Consider the following 13309-nt stretch of genomic DNA (forward strand, 5'->3'; position numbering starts at 1 on the left):
AATTACTATTAAACGCTTAAACAACACCTTAAAACTTTACGACAACTATGCAGAAAATTTCTCAAAAAGCCTAGCTGGCTACGTCGGTGGTGAAAATGACAAAAGGATGACATGCCAGATCAGTTACAGCCATGATTCAACTCATGATTTGTCATCGAACATTTTGCTGGGTCAAGTTCGGAATATATCGGTCCACGTTTTGGTATAGCCCCCACATAATGGTTTTGAGCGAATGAGCTATAATTTGATATTTAGGGTTTCCAGTGATCAAGAAACTTCCCAAAAAAAGATTATATACGTTTTGTTATAGCCCCATATAATTGTGCTAGTAGATTGCTCCGTTTGTATATTGCGACATAAAACCCATCAGAAAATTTACAAATTTTTTGGCAAGTTATATCATGAAAAATTATATTCCCACATATTTCAACGACAAATACTAAATTCGGCTGCATATGGTGGTGCTCTGCTTGGAAATTTCTCCAGCGGACGCAACTTACATAACATCGTAACTTAATACAGAATAATTCCTATTTAGCACACAGTGAAAATGTTTTCTTAAGCATGTTATTCGATGATCGTAAAGAAATTTGAAAACTGACACTCAAAAAAATATTGTATATACGCGACAATGTATACGATTTAACTGAGTTTAGCGAATATAACTAACCAAAGTTGTTGAAACGAGAGGATGCGTTTCTTTAAGCTCTTAAAAATAAACGTTTTTACTGTGTTAATAAACATACAATTAAATAATACACCCTGTGTCTAAAACCAATCACAGAACTTCGTGGCAAGGTGTTAAAGGTTTGATTGTACGGATTACGTTCACATGATCGATTTAGAGGATAGCAACACATCGAATGTGTAGATGTGAAAATCCACCATTTCCACACCCACTATGGAATCTTGAACGATTTGGAAACCAATATTTGAATGAATTAGAATTTTTGATGTGAAAACTTTTGAAACAATAATTGCTTTCTTTTTGATTCATACCAATACAATTACTTTGTATTTTAATTGATCAAAACAAAAAACGCCTAAAAATGGCAAAATTTTCAAATAAAAAAACATTATCGTCGGTGTCATACTTAAGTGTTCCATACAGGATTTGCCTGATTCGAGAAAAACTCAAGTTAATGTTTTAGTCCATACAGGCTAGATGTTGTGCAAAAATCCAATACTTTAAGAGCTCAGTAGTGCGATTCTCTAACTCATTTTTTGAGATACCGACAAATGTCGGTAAAAATACAGCTACAAATAAACAGCTCAACTCGAAAGAGAATTAATTAAAATGCTTATAATTTCGGTAGTTAACGATGTTTTTCGCTAAGTTAGCTACGAATAAAAAGCAGTCGTAAAGTTCTACCGATAGCAAGAGTGTTGTCAGCTTTTATTTGAACTTTTCATTCATAAGTTTGCGTTTTAATTTTAACGATTTTTGTCGATAACTCAAAAAATGAGTTAGAGAATCGCACTACAGTTCTACTTAACTAAACTGAAAGAATATATTAGGAGTTTATTTTAGACAGATATCTGTTATACAAACAGAAAAATATTACCTCTCTAACATATGTCCCAAACATAACATATGTTTGGGTCCTGCAAACAAATATATGTTTGGGTGCAAACAAATTATATGTTTATGTGCAAACAAATTATATTTTTGTGTGCAAGCAAATACAAACCCAAAAGCCACAAAAAACAAACACATGCACCAGTGAGCACTTTCTGAGAGCAAGGGAGCGTAAATGTCAATGTGATATACATTGACTTGTATGCTCACTTGCTCTCAGCAAGCGCTCACTGGCTATTTCTAACATGTAAACATATTTATAAATGGTGGTGTTTGTTATTGAAGGGCATAGAAAAAAAGCAAAGCAACAAATACACATAGGTACATACAAAATTTCAAGGAAATACATAACACACTTTAATAATAGAAAAACTGAATGAAATAAATGATAAAAAGTCGCACTTTTAAAAAGAAAAAAATTATATAGAAGATCGTTGAACGCTTCTTCTTAGTTGTGAAATAAAACATCCATATTTCAAATATATTGATGGATGTGTTGATGTAATTACCAATATTAAATGCGATTTCTTATGAAGCTGTTTGCAGGGCAATTCAAACTTATGCCGCACAAGTGTGGGGATATTCATATTTTGACGAGGTTAATAAACTGCAGCGTTATTTGTGAAGAAAATGTTCAAAGGACCAAGTTGTACCTCAAATGAACATGAGTGGACTTTATTTAGTAGATGCATTTTAGGTAGCGAACAAAAATCGATGTTACATAAAAACTTGAGGCTAAAACATCAAAGCCAAGATAGAATATATAAACAATTAGACTATAAAATAGGAGAAATGTACTATACTTTCATGGTCTGATCAATTTGAATGCAACCAGATATAACATTTCTTAGGAGAGTGTCCTACCCTGAGAGAATTTAGAATGAGAATCTGCAGTACAATCAGAAGAAGAAGTGATTAACATTCTGGATGGTCGTGAAACACATTACAGGAGACAGCTGGTCATGTACTTGAAAGTTTGTTTAAATTATAGAAAGTTTCTAATAAGCGAATATAACGCAGTATAAACTTATATTAACGCACAAACGCAAAGGACAGACGGTTTACCTTAAAACCATTGTCTATTTAATCAAACTTTTCTTTTTTTGCACAGTAATTTTATAATAAGTTATTAAATGTAATACACAAATTTTGTAAATAAAAAATTTAATTACATTACAAAAATGCGATTTCTTCCTTGTCCAATAAAATATTTCCATTCACCTTTTTAATTCTATTGTAAAATGTATTGGACATTAAATTTACTAAAAAGAACAATTTCTTTAAGAAAAGACAAAACACTGATTTATTCACTCACTTTACCGTCTTCACTTAACGATGTTCTCTAGAACACTGATGAAAAAAGGACCAACATTATTAATACCATTTTTTCTTTTCCTCTTCGCTTGCTACGTTGGTTAACAACAACAAAGCACGAAACACACGTGTTTTACGCATTACACCATGCAAACAGCTCTTTATTATAAACCAGCATTCCGCAGGTACGAGAGCCCTGTTGTTACTCTCACAAAATATGTTCTAACATAAACAAGTAAGAACGGCGTTAAGTTCGGCTGGGCCGAACTTGTTATACCCTCCACCACAAGTTGTATTGAAGTAAAATGGAATAATTAGTTTCCTTTTGTTTATGAAGAAGACTTAATACTAAATTTCAGCAATTTTGGTGGAATATACAACCTTCAAAATACGGAAAATTGGCAGGTGCCTTTCCATGGGGGCTATATTAAAGCGTGGACCTATACCGACAACTTTAAGGGGGAAGTTTGAGTACCCCCAACGAAGTATAAATACCAAATTTCAGCCATTTCGGTGGAATATTGAGGCAGCAACGTTCAAAATACCGAAAATCGGGAGGTACCGTTCTAAGGGGGCTATATGAAAGCGTGGACCATTACCTCCATATGGTGGAGGGTATAAAAATAAGTTGGTACCCAAACATATTAAATTAAGATATGTTAGAAAATGTTGCAAACATATATTTGTTTGGACACAAACAAATTATGTTTGGACACAAACAAATTATGTTTGGACACAACAAAATTATGTTTGGTTCCAAACATATATTTGTTTGCAATCAGTCCCAAACATATATTTGTTTGCAATCAGTCCCAAACAAATATTTGTTTGGATCCAAATATATTTCTAACATATATTTTTCTGCGTGTAGTCTAGAAGTTATGGCCAATTTTTATAAATGTAAAAGGTTGTTGATTTGTTCCATAGGATATTTTTTTCAATTTGTGTCACATGGAACACTCATTTTAACAAACAAACTTTCGATCAATTGTGTTCCACCTCCGTTATGTGAAGTGCTGAGGTAGAGCTGAAAATTCGGGGGCTTCAATAATGCTTTAGGGACCATTGTTATATGTTTCCTTTACATTTATTTAAGGAGTGGACTCCTCCACTTTCGAAAAATATAATTTTTATTAGCTTATTTTTATTGTCTTATTTCATCGTTTAATTCATTCGAAACAATTCATTAATCGTTCTTTGAACTGTTGGTAATGACAATAGAATTCTATTTTAATTCATTTTCTGACATTTTAATTATCTTACAAGTCTTTTTTTAAGCGGGAGGCGTTAAATTTAAGCAAAAATAATTTTTTGTTTCATATAACAATACAACATTTTAAAATATCTTGATTTAAAAACCTATCTTCTTCAGTATTTAAACTTATTCCTTTAAAACAATTTGTTCTAAACGCCACATTGTTCGTTAGTCCCGGTCCACACTAGAGTGATTTCATTGAAAAAATTGCATGAAATTATGCGTCTCTAGATCCACTTCCATAGTAGAGTAAAATCATAAAATTGCTGTAGTGGGGAATTCGATTTAAGAACGCCTAATTTCATGAAATTTTTTAATGAAATTCACGATAGTGTGGACCGGGACTAACTTAGCAATTGACAAGAAATTCAAATGAATTTCACTTTTGGAGTCACATTCATGCACTTAGATAAAAGTCCGATCCTTACTGCAGGGACGCGCTGCTTTGTATAGTGAGGGCGCCCACTGAGTTGTTTTTGCATTTGCTTGTCTCTCTTTCTCTCACGTACAGCCCTGCCAGCATTTGAAAGTGAGTTTCTCACTCCCTCGCCTAGGAAGTCACTCCGGAGACACGCCAAGGAAGATTATTGGTGTATTACATAAACAATTTCTATAGCCTTATTGTGATTACGCGTATGCCGACACTTCGGAGTGACTTCCACGGCGATTGTTTTGTTTATTTAATGATTCAACACATTTGAACTAATATGGGACATTTTCTATCTGATGATTATATGAGACTGTGGCGCAGTGGTAAGCATACTCGCTTTACATTCTGAAGGTCCAGATTCGCTTCCCAAGTCAGGTAAAAACATCACATTTTTAAATGAAAAAATTAATATAGGTCGGAAATTCCAAAGAATAATTTCTCTAAAAGGGCGTACTTCAAAAAAATAAAAATTAAAAAAATAAAAATAAAAAATTAAAATAAAAATAAATAGAAAAAAAGAAAAACAAAGATTTTTTAATTCCAAGAACTATTGCCGAAATGATCATCCAAAAGTGTCGCTGGAGTAACTTCCAAGACGACACGCCGGCGTGGTTCATTTCTTCACAACAGAGGTCACTTCAGGGTGACTTCCGCGACTATCGCAGCGACTGTTTTCACCGCCCTGGGCGACGGGGAGTGTAGGTGTACATAAACATTTGAAGTCTTTTGTGTAATCTGTAAATATTTTCAACAGGGTGTAACGTTTTGAAATTTATTTTATAGTACATATTCAACTTTGCCTTATCCTCCTTCTTCTTACTCTTAACCCGCTCTTGTTTTATTGCAGTAACCGTAATGATGAAGAATATCATTACGCAAAACACCCACAAAACGAAGATTCTCAAAATTATTCAGTTGGTGATTGCGAAGAAGCAGTGGAGGTTGAAAAGTAAGTAAACATGTCCTCTGTTCGTAGGCTTTTAAAAGAAACACTTTTATATACACCTTTTTTCAGACCAAATGATAAAAATCGTCGCAGCGCTCGTTATCCATGTGAGGAGTGTGAAAAGTTCATGATCGAATATCTCGTCTTCAACGGCTCAGTCGGGTTCATTCGCTGCATAAAAAATATGAATGCGATAAATGCAAGGCACACTTTTCTACGGCAAGTTATCTTAAACTCCATCAGGTCAAGCATTTAACAAAAGAACAAGAAAACGTGACACCTCCAGCAGGCGATTATAAATGTCCCTATTGTCCGAAACGTTTTGAAAAGTTAACTGCCTTATCGGGTCACCGTAGGCAACACTCCCTACGCAGGGTTATAAGTGACAACATAAATTTCTGAAAACATTAACGGAACATATACGTAACAAACATCCGGAAGAAAAATATACCTGTGTTTACTAAAGGAACATATGCGTATGAAAGTCCTTATTTGTTTCCACAATATCCATGTGGCAAAAGATGTAGACTATGTAGATAATATTTCCAATCCATGCAACCCATGCCCAGCTAGCATTTTTTTAGAGTCCTTTTGGTGATCAAAAACTGATTAAGTCGCTTGTATGATCAGAAAGGGACTCGAAAGTGACTCCCTGTAATGATTAAAAAGAGTTCAATTTAAAATACAAAAACAAATGCGTAGCAATCACAAATAAATCATTGAGGCGTTTGAAATGTGACTACTTTTTCGTTATTTATTGTCACATTTGGATCTTCATGAAGATTAAAAAATGCTTAATCAAAAAAGGGTCATGCAGGTGTTTGAAAAGTGATTATAATTAGGTATCTTCTGATCATATTTTGAACAGTTAGGTGATTAAAAACTTATTGTTTTGTTTTACTTTTGTTTGGTTGTAAATAATTCTCATATACACTTTCTACAAAACTTTGATATAAATGTAACGTATATTATAGACAAACAAAACACATGTTCAGGTTTTGCCAAGTGAAATGAAGAAGCAGTATACTAACCACCGCGCAACACAAAGGATAATTAAAAGAAATAACAAAGCAGAAAAGACAACAAAACAAAGGAAAGAAACAAAAAAGAATAAAAAGAAAATTCTTTTAATTTATTTCGCCTAATAACAAGACTCATAGATGACTCCCTAAAGACTCGTAAACGATTATAAACATGACTCTAAAAAGACTCATTTGTGATTTGTTTAAAAGAGTCGCCGGAGGTTACGATTTCCTCCCGACAAAGGAGTCATTTATGATCAGAAAATGAGCTCATATTCTAGTTTTTTAATCGTGCAGTCGGATCAAAAAAGACTCGAATTTGATTAAAATTTTCAAAAAATGCTGGCTGGGTGTGACCTCTCAATATCAATACATGCCTTGTATTTTATGTTTTTGTATGTATTTATTATTAATATGTATATATCACGAATATTGTCAATTATTTTATATTCTATTTCAGAAAAAAAGGATAATTTTTTCGCGCTACATCAACGATTTTTGATATGTAGGTTAAGAAAAAAATTCCCAGTACGAATCTGGTCGCGAGCCAATTTTTGGTTGTTGCGGACGAAAGTTATGGCGCTTTTATTTCGCTTTTTAAGAAAGAAAATATTATAAAAACGCTTATTATTTTAATGAGCACAATTGTTACAAAAAAGTTCTCTCGAAGTGACTTCAGCGAATAGATTGCATAATTCGCGGAATGTACATAAAATTGATAAATTATTGAATATAAGTCAACTTTTTTCAAAATTAAGGCCAATTAAGACCAATTAAAAATTAAATTACATAAAAATTTTTTATGGATCAAAACTTCACGGCGAATCAAATGAGACTACAATCATACGGATTGGTGTTATAGTTTCGATGTTACAGCTAAAATAAGCACATATTTTGGTCAAAAAATAATTTTTTGTTTGAAAAAATATTTTTTCACATGCATTATGTAGTAGAAAATATTGTAAAAATCTAAAGGAACACTTCCTTCATTTTACTTAAATCTCCCAATAAAATAGAAATCTAATACTATTAATCCTGTAGTTATTCCTTCAGTCGTGTCTGTTTCAAAAAACCAATAAGTTCGCTATCCATACTTTACCAAAATGTTAGAGGTCTAAATACTAAACTTAATAATATTTATTTAAACTCTTTTGGTTGTGATCTCAAAATCCTAGTTTTTACAGAAACTTGGCTGAAACCAGGTATTCGTGACACTGAGATTTTGTCAGATCAGTACCAAGTATACAGAAAAGATAGATTAAACAAAATTGGTGGAGGAGTATTCATTGCAGTTCATAATTCCATTGCCTCAGAGCGAATTATACTTACTGAATACCCTCATATTGAATTTGTGTGTGTTAAAATAAAATATTTAAACCAATCCTTTAATATAACGTGCTCCTACATTGCCCCAAACTCAAACATAGACATTTATCTTAAACATTCCGAATTAATAAAAGAAGTTTCTTTACGGCATTCAGCAAATTCTGAATTGATTTGTCTTGGTGATTTTAATTTACCAAACTTAACATGGGTCTCAGGCGAAAATATTGTGGATTATGTACCTGTTTCAGCAACAGAACTGTCTACAGACATGTTATCCTTCTGGGAAAATATTTTTGATCAATGTCTCTATCAAATAAATAATATCTATAATTCTAAAGGCAAAATTTTAGACTTAGTGTTTTCTTCAACCATAAACTCTTCTGTATGTGCAAGTCCTCCATTCTCAGAACCTGAAGATATTTATCATCCCACCCTTATGGTAACTTTTGAACTCAATAATATTTCAACTACTAAAACTTTACCGCAAACTAAGTCAAGTAAACAAAATTTTGGTAAAACTAATGTGGTCCTACTGCGTTCTATCTTATCAAATAATAGTTGGTTACCTCAGGGAAACATTGATTCCCGTATTTCAAATTTTTATAAAGTACTTAATGATGCATTGACAGTATCAGTCCCTCTCTTAAAGATGTGCTCAGAAATGGGTCCTGTTTGGTTTACTCCACATCTCAGGAGTTTGCGCAATATGAAAAGTAGAATGTATACAAAATTCAAAAGATGCAATTCCACTTTAAATTTTACCAACTATGCAAAAGCTAGAAATGGGTTCAATAGAGAAAATTCAAGGTGTTATTCAAATTACTTAATTAAGATGCGAAATAATTTTCATAGGAATCCTAAAAACTTTTATAAATTCGTAAACTCTAAAAGAAAAGTACGTGAATTTCCTAATAGCATGAGACTTGGTTGTAGAGAATCATGTGACCCTAACGACATTGCGAATATGTTTGCTGACTTTTTCAAAGTACCTACTCCAAATGTTCAACTAACTCCCTTAATTACCCTTATACTATTCATAAACTTAATCAGTTTCCTCGCATTATTCTCACTGAGGATGAAGTATTAAATGGTTTATTGTCATTAAAATATTCAAACTCACCAGGTCCAGATGGTGTACCGACTTCTATTTTAAAATCATGTGCATATGAACTTTATCGTCCCCTAACAAATATTTTCAACGACTCGTTAACATTGGGATATTTCCCCCTTGTCTGGAGATCTAGCTTTATTATTCCTTTGCATACATCTGATAGTAGATGTGTGATTGAAAACTATAGAGGTATTGCAAAACTAAGTGCAATTCCTAAACTTTTTGAGCTTCTGGTTTCGCGTCGAATAACTCATTTCGCTAGATCTATAATATCACCTTATCAACATGGTTTCGTTAAGGGTAGGTCTACCTTGACAAATTTATTGGAACTTACATGTCACGTTCACAATGGATTCGTAAATAAATGTCAAACTGACGTTATATACACAGATTTCAGTAAGGCCTTTGACACCGTTGTACACGAATTGTTAATATATAAGCTTGATACTATGGGTTTCCCATCAATACTCTTGTCATGGATACGTTCTTATTTACAGGACCGTACCCAAAGGGTTCTTTTAATGATATTCTATTTTGCTTTATTGACATTCATATTTAAGCTTTCCCATTAGGGAAGGTAATTGGGTTGATGACGATATATCTCAAAGCTTCTGAAATGGAAGTAGAGGTCAAATAACCCATTTTAATTTTTATGCATTTTAAAATACTTGTAAATCGGGTAATTATCAAAATCATTTTGTCCGCATGTGATTTCCATGTTCAGCAAGACCATATCTATTAAATTGTATATATTTTTCGAAATATAGTTTGGACTCTAAGATGTAGCATCGGCTGCATCTTAGCATTAAAAAACCTATAAAATATCGCTAATTTGCGCAAAGTGCATACAATTTTTGTCCGCATCCGATTTCAGTGTCCACCATGAAAATCTACATCGATATATATCTAATTCAAGGCGATCAATCAAGAACCGCTAAATCGAAGATGCTGCACTAGTTTTTTCATTGCAGTGGAAACGATCCGCACAAAACGCGATAAAATACGCGATATTTTCAAAAACAATTTTAGGTCATTTTTCTACTTTGGAATTTATCGTAACTCGCGTTTTAGTAGAAGGATTTTCACGAGGAATGATTTATTGGATCCGGAACGTAAAAAACTTAAATGTGCAATGGAGTACTAGGTATTCTAGAGACAATTTTAGACTCGAAAAATATGATTTTTAGAAAAATGTTAGCACAAAATTTCCGCATTTGGATGCAGATTTCTATGAAGCTGTGCAGACTACATTCACAATATATGTATCAAATAACTCAGAATCGCAAGTACTACAATCCTATATATGAAAAACCTGTTTGCAAAATGAAATTAGAGGAAAATTTCAAAAAAAAACACTGTAAATCTGGCTTCAAAATTTCAGCATCATTTAATGGTAGAAGCATTTAAAATTTTGAAAAGTAATACATTAGTGAGATGGTCCTTATTTAGTTTGCTTCTACTTTTACTTTGGCAGGAAAATCGAGAGAAGTGTGGTTTACTCACAAATCGAGAGAAAACAAAAAAGACATGTTGGCTTCAACCCATTTTTAAATGGTTTTATTTAGCTCACCCCGTTTGTTTTATTATTTATTCTTGGGTCAAATTTAGTAATTCAAATTTCACCCTCTTCCTGTCAACCGATTAATCTGAAATTTTGTATACACTTTGGATTTTGGTGACAATACAATTATGTTTATTCATTATCATTATAAATTCAAGATGGCCGCCGCTACAAAATTGCGGATAACGTAGGTTTTATCAATCCCATCAATATGGGTATCAAATGAAAGGGCTCAACAAGCAGAATACAATATACTATAAAAATTTGAAATCCAAGATGGCGGCCGCTACAAAATGGCGGATAACGTAGGTTTTATCAATCCCATCAATATGGGTATCAAATGAAAGGGCTCAACAAGCAGAATACAATGTACTATAAAAAATTGAAATCCAAGATGGCGGCCGCTACAAAATGGCGGATAACGTAGGTTTTATCAATCCCATCAATATGGGTATCAAATGAAAGGGCTCAACAAGCAGAATACAATATACTTTAAAAATTTAAATCCAAGATGGCGGCCGCTACAAAATGGCGGATAACGTAGGTTTTATCATTCCCATCAATATGGGTATCAAATGAAAGGGCTCAACAAGCAGAATACAATATACTATATAATATTGAAATCCAAAATGGCGGATAACGTAGGTTTTATCAATCCCATCAATTTGGGTATCAAATGAAAGTGCTCAACCAGTAGAATACAATGTACTATATAAAATTAAAATCCAAGATGGCGGCCTCTACAAAATGGCGGATAACTTAGGTTTTATCAATCCCATCAACATGGATATCAAATGAAAGGTCTCTACAAGAAGAATACAATTTACTATGAAAAATTGAAATCTAAGATGGCCGCCGCTACCAAATGGCTGATAACAATTTTTTATCAATCCCACCAATATGGGTATCAAATAAAAGGGCTTGACAAGAAGAATACAGTGCACTATACAACCTCAATATTTAAGATGGGCGCAGCCACTAAATGGCGTATAATTAAGATTTAAATTTAGAAATTGAATCTGTAATTTAGGTATCGGATTAATCCAGCCTGAATCCACCACCCAAGTCAAGATTTTTTATCGTGTTGAGGACTGTGTGGCGTTAGGGTGGCTAAAAATGATACGTCGTTAGCGGTACGTTTTTAGCGGTACAGTTGGACTGCAATAAATTAACGGGCAAGAAACCTTGCAATAATGAAGCACTAAATTAATTAAACAGAATGCGAAATAAAAACTAAAAACTAGAAAATAAAAATACGTAAAAAAACTTTTTAAGTTAAACGGTTTTATGTTAAACATACATTGCAATGTTTAAGATAAATGTACTAAAAACCAAAAAATAATAAAATAGATACAGTCGTGGGAATTATAAACATATGCATAGACTAGACTAAAATAAAACCGTGGGGCACGTCAATTGTCTACAATCGTTGATTAAAATGTTTGTTTTGTAATGTTACTCTATAATTAGGTAGTTGTTCAACCGACAACGATGGACGTGTGATAAGTAGGGCTAGAATGAGGAAACAAGTTAGCAAGCTCGATTATAAGAGAGTTTTAGGGTTTCATAGTGGTGAGCGAGTAGTACTTTGTCGATTAAAGACAAACTACGAGCAGTGAAACGATTCCTCGCCAGCCAGCAGTGTGAATGTCCAACGATAAACTAGTTGAAACATCTCTTTTATTTACATGGAGTGTATAACTATTGGAATTTCCATGAGCAAGAAAATAGTAAGTAATTTCCTCACCGTCTGCGGGCCAACTGCCTAACGACGAATTAAAAGATTCTTCTATCGCACATTAAGTCGATAATTTGTAGACAATTGACGTGCCCCACGGTTTTATTTTAGTCTAGTCTATGCATATGTTTATAATTTCCACGACTGTATCTATTTTATTATTTTTTGGTTTTTAGTACATTTATCTTAAACATTGCAATGTATGTTTAACATAAAACCGTTTAACTTAAAAAGTTTTTTTACGTATTTTTATTTTACATAAATATAGCCACAGCTTCCACGCAAATTATCTTTTAAGGCCAATATTTTTTGCCGCGTCCAAAAACATTTCATTTTATCCAAAAATATTTAGTTTGTATAATATATAATCACAAGTCGCGTGTTCTAAAAGGGTAAACCTTGTCTTCACCTAATTTAAATTTTCAAAAAAATTGGTGATGTGGGTATGTTTGTAGAAATTTAACTTATGTTGAAGCGCATATTTGGTGTATTGTAACACGCGAACTGTTGTACATCAACACAAACTCTGAACGTACGAGGGCAGTTCGGAAACTTCTTAGCCTAGCACAAAAAGCGCGGTATAAACAGAAAAAAGTTAAGTGTTTTGGAAACTTCGATCTGGCAACTCCTTCATATAGAAACAGGTGTTCAAAAAAGACGCATCCGCATTTTTTTTACTGTGGAAAAATTAGAAATGCGTGCTGTCATTAAATATTTGCATAAAAAAGGTTTATCGGGACAAGAAATTCATAATGATAGGGTGAATGTGTTAGGTGAAAGTGCTCCTTCATATGCAACAGTAAAAAATTGGGTTGCTGAATTTAAACGTGGTCGTTGGTTGGTGGTTGGTTTACGTGGTGGCTATAGCCTTCATAGCCTCAATTAGTATTTTAAATATACCGTTTTGAAAACCACACCACTCGTGTAGAGACTGTTATTATGTTTGTTGTGTTGATAATTTATATCAGAAGGTCTCCCAGATCTAGTTCGGTTATCTCGGTAAGATCGTGCAGGAACGGCCGTCCCA

General features: G+C 33.2%; 1 protein-coding gene and 1 long non-coding RNA gene across 6 annotated transcripts in view; one reads left to right on the plus strand and one right to left on the minus strand.

Moving 5' to 3' along the window:
* Positions 1-7545, plus strand: part of LOC141386693 (uncharacterized) — a 38326-nt gene extending 30781 nt beyond the window's left edge. The window contains exons 2-3 of the long non-coding RNA XR_012408425.1: positions 5426-5527; positions 5594-7545. This is a non-coding gene — a long non-coding RNA (uncharacterized lncRNA). The remainder of the gene's footprint in view (positions 1-5425; positions 5528-5593) is intronic.
* The window catches only part of LOC141386662 (uncharacterized), an 80173-nt gene that overhangs the window by 37662 nt on the left and 29202 nt on the right, over positions 1-13309 (minus strand). The window lies entirely within an intron of this gene.

The sequence above is a fragment of the Musca autumnalis genome, unplaced genomic scaffold, assembly GCF_047663935.1.
Source record: "Musca autumnalis isolate F117 unplaced genomic scaffold, ASM4766393v1 scaffold_1, whole genome shotgun sequence".
In the NCBI taxonomy this organism is placed as follows: Eukaryota; Metazoa; Arthropoda; class Insecta; order Diptera; family Muscidae; genus Musca; species Musca autumnalis.